This window comes from Trifolium pratense, linkage group LG1 (assembly GCF_020283565.1).
Source record: "Trifolium pratense cultivar HEN17-A07 linkage group LG1, ARS_RC_1.1, whole genome shotgun sequence".
Lineage (NCBI taxonomy): Eukaryota > Viridiplantae > Streptophyta > Magnoliopsida > Fabales > Fabaceae > Trifolium > Trifolium pratense.
Window position 1 is genome coordinate 46,593,997 of NC_060059.1, and position 8,704 is coordinate 46,602,700.

The 8,704-nt window shown below is 42.2% G+C and overlaps 1 long non-coding RNA gene across 1 annotated transcript; it reads left to right on the top strand.

Annotated features, from left to right (window-relative positions):
• Positions 1–2,044: 2,044 nt before the first annotated feature.
• On the top strand, positions 2,045–4,022 carry LOC123905041. Its single transcript, XR_006808305.1, has 3 exons — positions 2,045–2,201; positions 3,033–3,091; positions 3,723–4,022. It is a non-coding gene; the product is annotated as an uncharacterized LOC123905041 (long non-coding RNA).
• Positions 4,023–8,704: the final 4,682 nt, after the last annotated feature.

An 8,704-nucleotide genomic window follows, 5' to 3' on the forward strand; every position in this document is an offset into this window, starting at 1 on the left:
TTACACTCATTGGATATTCCGGAATGGAAGTGGGACAGTATTTCAATGGACTTTGTCACGGGTTTGCCTAAGACAAAGAAAAAGAAAGATTCGATTTGGGTGATAGTGGATCGTTTGACGAAATCCGCTCATTTTCTAGCTGTCAAGATTACAGATACTACGGAGAAGTTAACTGACCTCTACATTGCAGAGATTGTGAAATTACATGGAATACCTTCGAGTATTGTTTCGGATAGAGACCCAAAGTTTACTTCACATTTTTGGACAACACTTCATGAAGCGTTGGGAACTAAGTTAAGATTGAGTTCGGCTTATCATCCACAAACAGATGGTCAAACAGAGAGAACTAATCAGTCATTGGAGGACTTATTAAGAGCTTGTGTGTTGGATGAACGAGGAAGTTGGGACGACGTGCTACCATTGATAGAATTTACCTACAACAACAGTTATCATTCGAGCATTGGTATGGCTCCTTATGAGGCACTTTATGGGAGGAGATGTCAGACACCGTTATGTTGGTATCAAGGTGGAGAAAGTATGATATTAGGACCTGAGATGGTGCAACAGACAACGGATAAAGTGAGGCAAATCCAAGCGAGGTTGAAAGTTTCTCAGGATCGCCAGAAAAGTTATACGGATAAACGTCGTAGACCTTTGGAATTTGAAGCGGGAGAGCATGTTTTTCTTCGAGTTACACCTACCACGGGCGTGGGGAGAGCTTTGAAAGCAAAGAAGTTAACACCAAAGTTTATTGGACCGTATCAGATTACAGAGAGAATAGGAAAAGTGGCCTACCGTATTGCTTTACCACCGGTTTTATCAAGGATTCATGACGTGTTTCATGTGTCGCAATTGAGGAAATATATTTCGGACCCTTCACATGTTATCACACCAGACGATATTCAACTTAAGGAAAATTTGTCGTTTGAGGTTCCACCAATTAAGATTGCGGATAGAAAGATGAAGAGTTTGAGGACGAAAGAGATACCGTTAGTCAAAGTTATTTGGAACGAGGTTACCGGAGATGCGACTTGGGAGCTCGAGAGCAAAATAAAGGAGCAATATCCGGGATTATTTATCGACGTTTGAGTTTCGAGGACGAAACTTCTTTTTTGTTGCGGAGTAATGTAAGACCTCGAATTTCCACAAGCTTATTTACGTATTTTATCGTTTAAATATAGGTTATTAATCGTTAAAAATAATTATGTGCTTGGTGAAATTATATGTTGTTGAGTCTTGGCGCAAGTTGATTTATGTTTGTTTGGTTGAAGTAGGAACAGATATGTGTCTTTTTGACCCCTTTGCGTTTTGAATTGGTTTTTATGGCCAACATGAGAGTTGTAGCCCTTTTTGCTTGGTTTTTCGCGTAGGTTTCGATTTCGAGAGTCGTTTGTTGTTGAGAGTCTTACCTTGTATCGTAGGTTGGTTTGGGAACCTTGAGTTTTGGTAGGTTGGATTCGAGTTTCGTTTAGTTAGTTCGAGTATCGTCGATTAACGACATTATTTGCTGAGATCGTGTCTGTTTCTCGCTCGAGTGTCAGAATTGTTTGGGGTTTGTTTTGTTGGTCTTCTTTTGAGAGAGCGAACGTTCCTGTGTTTTTAGAATTTCATTTTTCGCGTTAACCTATTTTCTTATAAAACGATCTAAAATTTGTCCGACGTTCCGAAATCTTTCGAACTCGGAATTCTTTTAAAATTTAACCCGAAGTTTTATATATCGGCGTGAGTTAGGAAATGTCTTTAAAATATTTTTAAGAGTTAGGGTTGAGAATCACAGTCGAGGAAAAATATTTCGAGTAACTTTTCGTAAACCATTTTTAACGGACATTTAAATTCTTAATTTTCTTATTTCGCGACTTTTGTCCGTGAGCGTAACGCGACTCGTCTGTGGAGGGTTCTAATCTCTAAACTTTATGAAAATTATCTTTGTCACAAAAGTAAAAGATCTAATGGTGAGGATTCAATTTGCTTTTTGATCCAATGGCTAGGGAATGCCTAGGCTTTACTTGTGAAGGAAGGTCACATTGCTTTTGTACTTAGCCAAAATCAAAAGATCACTTTTTCTTTCTCCTTTCTTCTTCTCTTTGCCGTGGCTTCTCCTCTCTTAAACCCCATCTTCATAAATTTTTCCTTTCCACCATTTTCATTGAAGATCAAGCTTGCTTTCCATTAGTTCTTTGCTAGCTTACTTCCTTCTTGAGGTATATCATTCTTTCTCTTCATTTCACTAGTTTTTCTCATGATTTTTCTTAACTCTAAACTCTATGAAAAATTTCTTAACTTGTGAAAAAGAGTTTTAATCCATGGAAAAGCTTCATTGTTGTTAAACTAACATGGATTAGGCTTTGTTTCTCTTGATTCCTTTAGCTATTGAATTTTTCATGGATTTCTCTCTAGTCTAGGGTTTTCGAAAATTCTCTTGATCAATGAGTAGTCTAATGACATTTTGTGCATAGGAGAGAAGTGTTTAGAATGTGTTTGTGAGCTAGAAAACATTGTCAAAAATCATTTGTGAGAAAAATAAAATTTTTGTCATAAAACACTTAGTGAATTTTATGAAAATTTCATGAATTTTGGGTGTGTTTGGAAAATGTTTTGGGTATGCAAGAAAATTATCTTAAGAGCTAGGTGATCAAGGCTATGGTTTTAAAAATGAAAATTTGTGGGAGAATGCCTTGATTTCTCAATTCTGGACAAACTGTGCAGGGGCATTTTCGTCCATTTAAAATTGTTCCAGTTCCAAAAAAACTTAACCATTTGATCCGTCTTTTCGAGACGAAGAGTTTGGCGTATGGTTCGTCTCGATTGGACAAGAATTGAATGTGTTATGGTCATTTTAGTTTGAAAACTATTTGGTCGAAAATTGTGTTTAAAAGAGTTTTACTTGAATTGGTGATCAATTAGGGAGGTCTCGAAAACACTATCCGAGAGTGTTAGAACGTATCCTTAGAACCCCTTTCGATTGTGTAGAATAGGTTCGTTCCTTTGGTTTTGTCGGAGAGTGACTTATGGTATTATGTGTATTATTTTAGGAAACGAGTAACGGTGTTTAATTGCGCGTTCGATTGTGTGATTGGAAACTTTTGCCGAGGTAAGGGCATCTTCTATCCATGACTTTAAATTATGTCAAAAGCCATGAAATATTTGATGTTTGAATTTGTTTGAAATGCATGTGAAATGTATTCATTTTTGGATGGTTTGTAGGGTTGCATTAGCATATGATGTGAAGTTATATGTTCATGCATTCATTGGTAGACATGTGCGTACAGTGAATGGCGTTACTAAATGTCTTTTGTATTTTTGAGTATTAGACTCGTAACGCACAGTGAATGACGTTACACAAGAGTCTCTTATCTATTTCTTTTAGTAAGCTTGTGATGTACAGTGAATGGCATTACTAGAATGTTTACGACTCCCTGCGGTGAGGTTAATTTCCGGAAATCATGCATGTGACGTACAGTGAATGGCGTCACGATGACGTACAGTGAATGGCGTCCCAGTGGTGCACAGTGAATGACACCACCATTCATTAGAGTTTTGCATTAGGCTATGTGCGCATTTTATTTATTATGCTTGTGTGCGACTTTGTGGTAATTGCCTAATATTTGTATACATGTTAATTGCTCAATACTTGTATTTATGTTAAATGCTATTTGCCTATTTGTTACTGTTGGTGACCCTTACTTTTGCATGTATACATCGCGGGCTCCTCCCACCCCTAGATGACATTCATGAGCGTGGTGCCGTCGGCCACGAGGATGAGATTGATTTGGAGCGCTCTTAGGATTGTGGTGTTTGTGATGAGACGTTCTCCACCACATCCATTTGATCAGACCTAGAGTCTTAGTTCATTTTGCTTACGTATCTAGTTTATTTTGAGATGTAGTACTTTGACAGACTATTATACTTATGGTGCCTTAGTGGCCTTGCGATACATTAGGTTCACGTAACCGTCTTTGTGGTTCGTGAACTAATTGTATCCCTTTTGATATGTATATTATTCAGGTGAACACTTGCTTCCCGTAAGCCCTATATATATATATATATATATGATGGTTGGTTGTATATTATATTTTGTCTTGTGTAATTTAATTTCTTGAGCCGATTTCGAGTTACGCGCACTCTGATAAATTTTTAAAAGGCGTGTTTTATTTCGAAAAAAAAATATGCCCTTGTTTGCTTCCGCATTGTTTTTATTTGAAAAATCGGGCTGTAACATTGCTCGTAAATTCCTCTGTGGCATGACGAGGAGGATTTTCTAAGGAGGAAGTTTCCCTTTGCTCGTAGCACGTGCCACGATGTTCGTGGAGGAACTTACGGGGAGGAGATTTTGCCTTTGAAAGTCATTGGCTTTTTAGTTCCTCGACTAATTGTCGAGGAAGTATTGCGTATGTTGCGTCTAGTTGATGCTGCCTGTTTTTGCGGGCACAATCATTTATGTTTGTTTCGCTTGCCCGTAATTTTCGCCAGCTCGCGGGGTCGAGGAGACACTTGCGTTGGAGAGAGCGATGAGTTCCTCGAGGAACGCATCGTCAGTTCGAAGTGACCTAAAAAGACAAGCGTTTCGTCTTTTCAAGCCACGTGTGTGGGTTATGAAGAGGCGCAATAATTGCCTAGGGAAACGGCTCTTTATCGCTTCGTTTTTCGAGGAGGTTTGTGGATCGTTAGATCCATCGTGCCTTTTCGTTTTTGCGAGATCAAATCTCAGCCCTTTGATGGTTTTAATCTGGATCATTGGATTTCATCAAGGGTCACGATGCGATCATGCGCGTCGCTTCGTGATGTATGGCGTGTGGGCTCCCTAGGCCTATAAATGTGAAAGAGAAGGGTCATTTGTACTTTTTCTTCTCTTTGCGTTTCTTCCTTCAGCTTTTGCTGCTTACTACTTGTTATTCAAAGGCTTCTTCAAGCATCCTTCAAGTTCAAGTTTTTGCCTTTTCAAGTTCGAATCTTCTTCTAACACAAGGTAACAAAGTTCTTTCCTTATTCGTGATTTCCTTCCCTTTGTGTTGTGTTTACTTTGAATGTGTTTGGGTTTAAATTTCTGGGTTTTTCGTGACCCATTTCTTCTTTTTCGTTAGTGATCTAGTTTTATGTTCGTATTCTAAACGGCTTTGCATTTCTGGGTTTTAATTAACCCTTCATCACCCTGTGTTGGTGGTTGGTGATGTTTTGTTGTTTGATAAAGTCTACCCTTTTGCGTTGATGTTTGATAATTGCAAAGCCCAGTAGTTTAGAGTGTTTTTGAGAATTCACTGGAATTATGCAAATATTGATGAATGTTGCTGGAGAAGGAATGAACATGATGAATGTTCGTTGGATTTCTGGGAATTCATGAAGAACATTCGATTAACATTCATGAGTTTCCAGAATTTCTGTGTTAATTGTTGAGGAGAGAAACGTTATTTCGTCCCCGTTTATCCGTTGAGGAAATGAGTACGTAGAAACTCAGTGTCGGGGAGCACCTCCCCGTTTTTAACTTTGAGATTTTATGCAAAACTAAGTTTGCTTCTGAGCGTCGAGCAATGTCGCTAGCTTGTGTCGGGGACGTTCTCCCCGTTTTGAGGCTTATTTGAATGGTTCTCCTCGTTTCCTCTGTTTTGTCTTTGTTTTGCCATTTTGATAAGGGCTTTTGGTCGGGGACAACGTCCTCGCCCTATCCTACGCCCTTTCACTTGATCTGCGGTGAAAGGGTGGATTTGATAATTGTCGAATTCACTTTATTTTCGCTGCTTTTCAGGTATTCGAAATGTCGGACACAGAGGAGGTTACGGGGAGCCAAGCGGCGTCAAAACACAAGTTGATCGACACAATTACAGATCCAGAGCATGCTTGGGTTGCGCCCGAACCACGGGGCATTGCTTCGACAATCACAGCCCAGGATCCCCGGCTTTTTACTATTGTCGAGGGGGCTGGCCTGGTTAACAGGGAGGTTCACATGCCTGCTGAAGGGGAGCGGATTTGTTCGCCGTACACTGAAGGTGGATTTACTATGTACGAGATGGCGTTCAAAGAGATGGGATATCGGCTGCCCTTCAATAACCTTGAAGCTGAGATATTTGGCCGGTTGAAGGTGGCTCCTTCCCAGCTCCATCCAAACGCGCTGGCGTTCATCCGGGCTTACCAGATTCTTTGTCGGTATCTGGAGGTGGAAGCCACCGTTTCCTTATATTTTTACGTTTTTAAAATCCAACGGCAGAAAGTCGGGGACCAGCAAGGTTGGGTCTCCTTGAAGCATGCGTCGAGCAAGATCTTCAAGATGTTCGTGGAGTCTGCCCGGGGCTTCAAGGAGAGGTATTACGTGGTGAAGCCAGTGACGGAGTTTGCTTTGAACTCTCTATATATGGACAGGCCTGTATTCCTCGAGGATGGGTCTCCTCAGTTGAACGAGGAGGGGGAGCAGATAACGGAGTGGGGCCTTCGTTTCCCGTTGTCGTGGTCGTCGGAGCACTTCTTATTGTGAACCGACGAGTACCTAACGGCTGGCGAGGACCTGTCCCCGGCAGAGATGGCGGGTTTTGAGAAGATGAAGGTGTATGTCGATGGCTTTAAGCCTTGTAAAGTTATAACCAGTCTAGGGGATGTTGCACTAGACAAGCATGGTAAACCGAGGATCGAACCTCGTTTTGTGAATACAAAATTGCTATTGTCGTGCACGACTGTTGCAGCTGAGAATACTTTGCTGGGTATTTCATTTTGATTCCTGCCCGTTTTTTACTTGTTTTATATTCAGCAATTTTAATTTTCGTGTTTCTCCCCGTGTTTCTGACCACGTTTTTAATTTTACAGGCAGAATGGCTGATCTTGCTTCTGAGAAATCGAAGAAGAAGGCGAGGAAGTCCAGGCCTGGTGCGAGCAACGTCCTGCTTTCCGGGCAAGCTGCTTTGGGAAGTGTTAGTCAGTCCTCGCCTGGGGCAAGTTCAGCGGGGACCGGGCTTGGCCGGGTGAAGAGGCAGAGGGAGGAGCCGGTGAAGACCATCGTCGACCTGTCTGAGGGTGATGGGGGATATGTTCTCCCTGCTTGCTTGGGCAACAAGAATTTTTTTGACAACAACCCTCCTCAGGTGCCCGTCTCGGAGAGGGACTATGTTCTGGGGTTTCTGTGGCTGCTCGACAAAATCAGCTCACCCAAGATATTGCCGCTGTCATCCGGTTGGCGGAGACAGCCTTGGTATTGAATGAGTGGGGGCCAGTTCATGAGGCGGAAAAGCTAGCTGCCCGTAATACCAAGCTGGAAGGGCGTAACGTGCAGATGGAGGGGGAGCTTATTGATCTTCGGGGCAAGCAGGAGAATTATGGCAACCTGTTGGAAGATATTCGAGTAACCCGGGATGAGCTGGAAGTCACTAAGAAAGAGCTCGAGGAGGTGAAGACCCAGGGTGTCGAGGAGAAGAAGAAATTGGAGGAGGTGATAGCTGACCTGCAGTCCAAGCTTGCTCCTGCTGCTGATGAGACCGTTGAAACTTCCAGGCTGGTAAGTCGAGCAGACCTGGTCAAGGAAATCAAGAGGCTCGGGGGCCTGATGTTGGCGAGCATGGTACATGGGTGGAATAATGCGGTCGCCCAACTCAAGATTGTGAATGCCGAGCATGGTTTGATCACTGATGGCATTCACAAGCTCAAAAGGGTTGAGAATGGGCAGATAGTCATTCCGGAGGAGTATAAGCAGATGGCTTTGGAGGAGGATGAGGAGGAAGATAATGATGATGATGACGGGGAGGAGGATGTTGAAGTGGAGGAAGTCGAGGAGGAGAAAAATCCTGATGGGAACCAAGAGGGTCATGATGAAAGCAATTAGACCTCCTCGACGAGCTGTTTCTGCCTGCGCGCCTTTGACTTGTAATTTATTTGTCCTTTTATTTTATAACAAATTTTAGGGGCCTGCATGCCCGGTTATGTAATATTTTGAACAAGTGGATTTTATGCTCGGTGTTTTATGACAGTGCCCGTTTTATTAATCATGCTCGTTTGTTTCATCCTCCTCGTGTGTATGTTTAAATTATTGCTTTTGTTTTTTGCTAAGTTATGCCTGTTTGTAATGTGTTATGCATGTCTTTATGCTTGCTCGTTTTTAACTTAACAAATTTTTTGGTTTTGATATTTGTATATTTGCTCGACAGAACCATTTTTTATATTTGCAAGTTTTCGTTTCGAGCGCGTTTCGTCGAGGAGATCGTCCTCGGTTTTAACTTAGAGAGTTTACGGAACTGTCTAAGCGCCTAGAGTTGTTTCTGAGGCTAATACGGATGCCGACACGTTGGTGTGCCCGCCCCCGCGGCTTGAACTTCCCATCGCGAGCTGGGCGTTAAGCCTTGGCACGAAAGACGAGGGGCTTGTCTCAAAGGTCATCCCCGTCAGGGAGACGCTCTGCCCTTCCTGAGCCAGAGTATCTCCTTTTCAATTATTGGATCGAGCACGTGTGCCCGCGTGCTTTCCGTTGTCGAGGTGTCGGGCTCGTTGCTAGAGGGTCCGAGCAGCCTTTTAGTAATGTTTTTTAGTTTGGCAATAACTTAGCTATAATATTGTTTTAATTTTTGTGTGTTCCAAGGTCGAGGAAGTTTCTTTCCTCGAAGATCCTCGAGATAATATGCGCCATTTTCTGTTTTGTTGATGACGCGATATGGTCCTTCCCAGTTGGCTGCCAGTTTACCATCCTGGGAGTCCTTAGCATTTCGTCTTAGGACGAGGCTACCCACTTCGAATT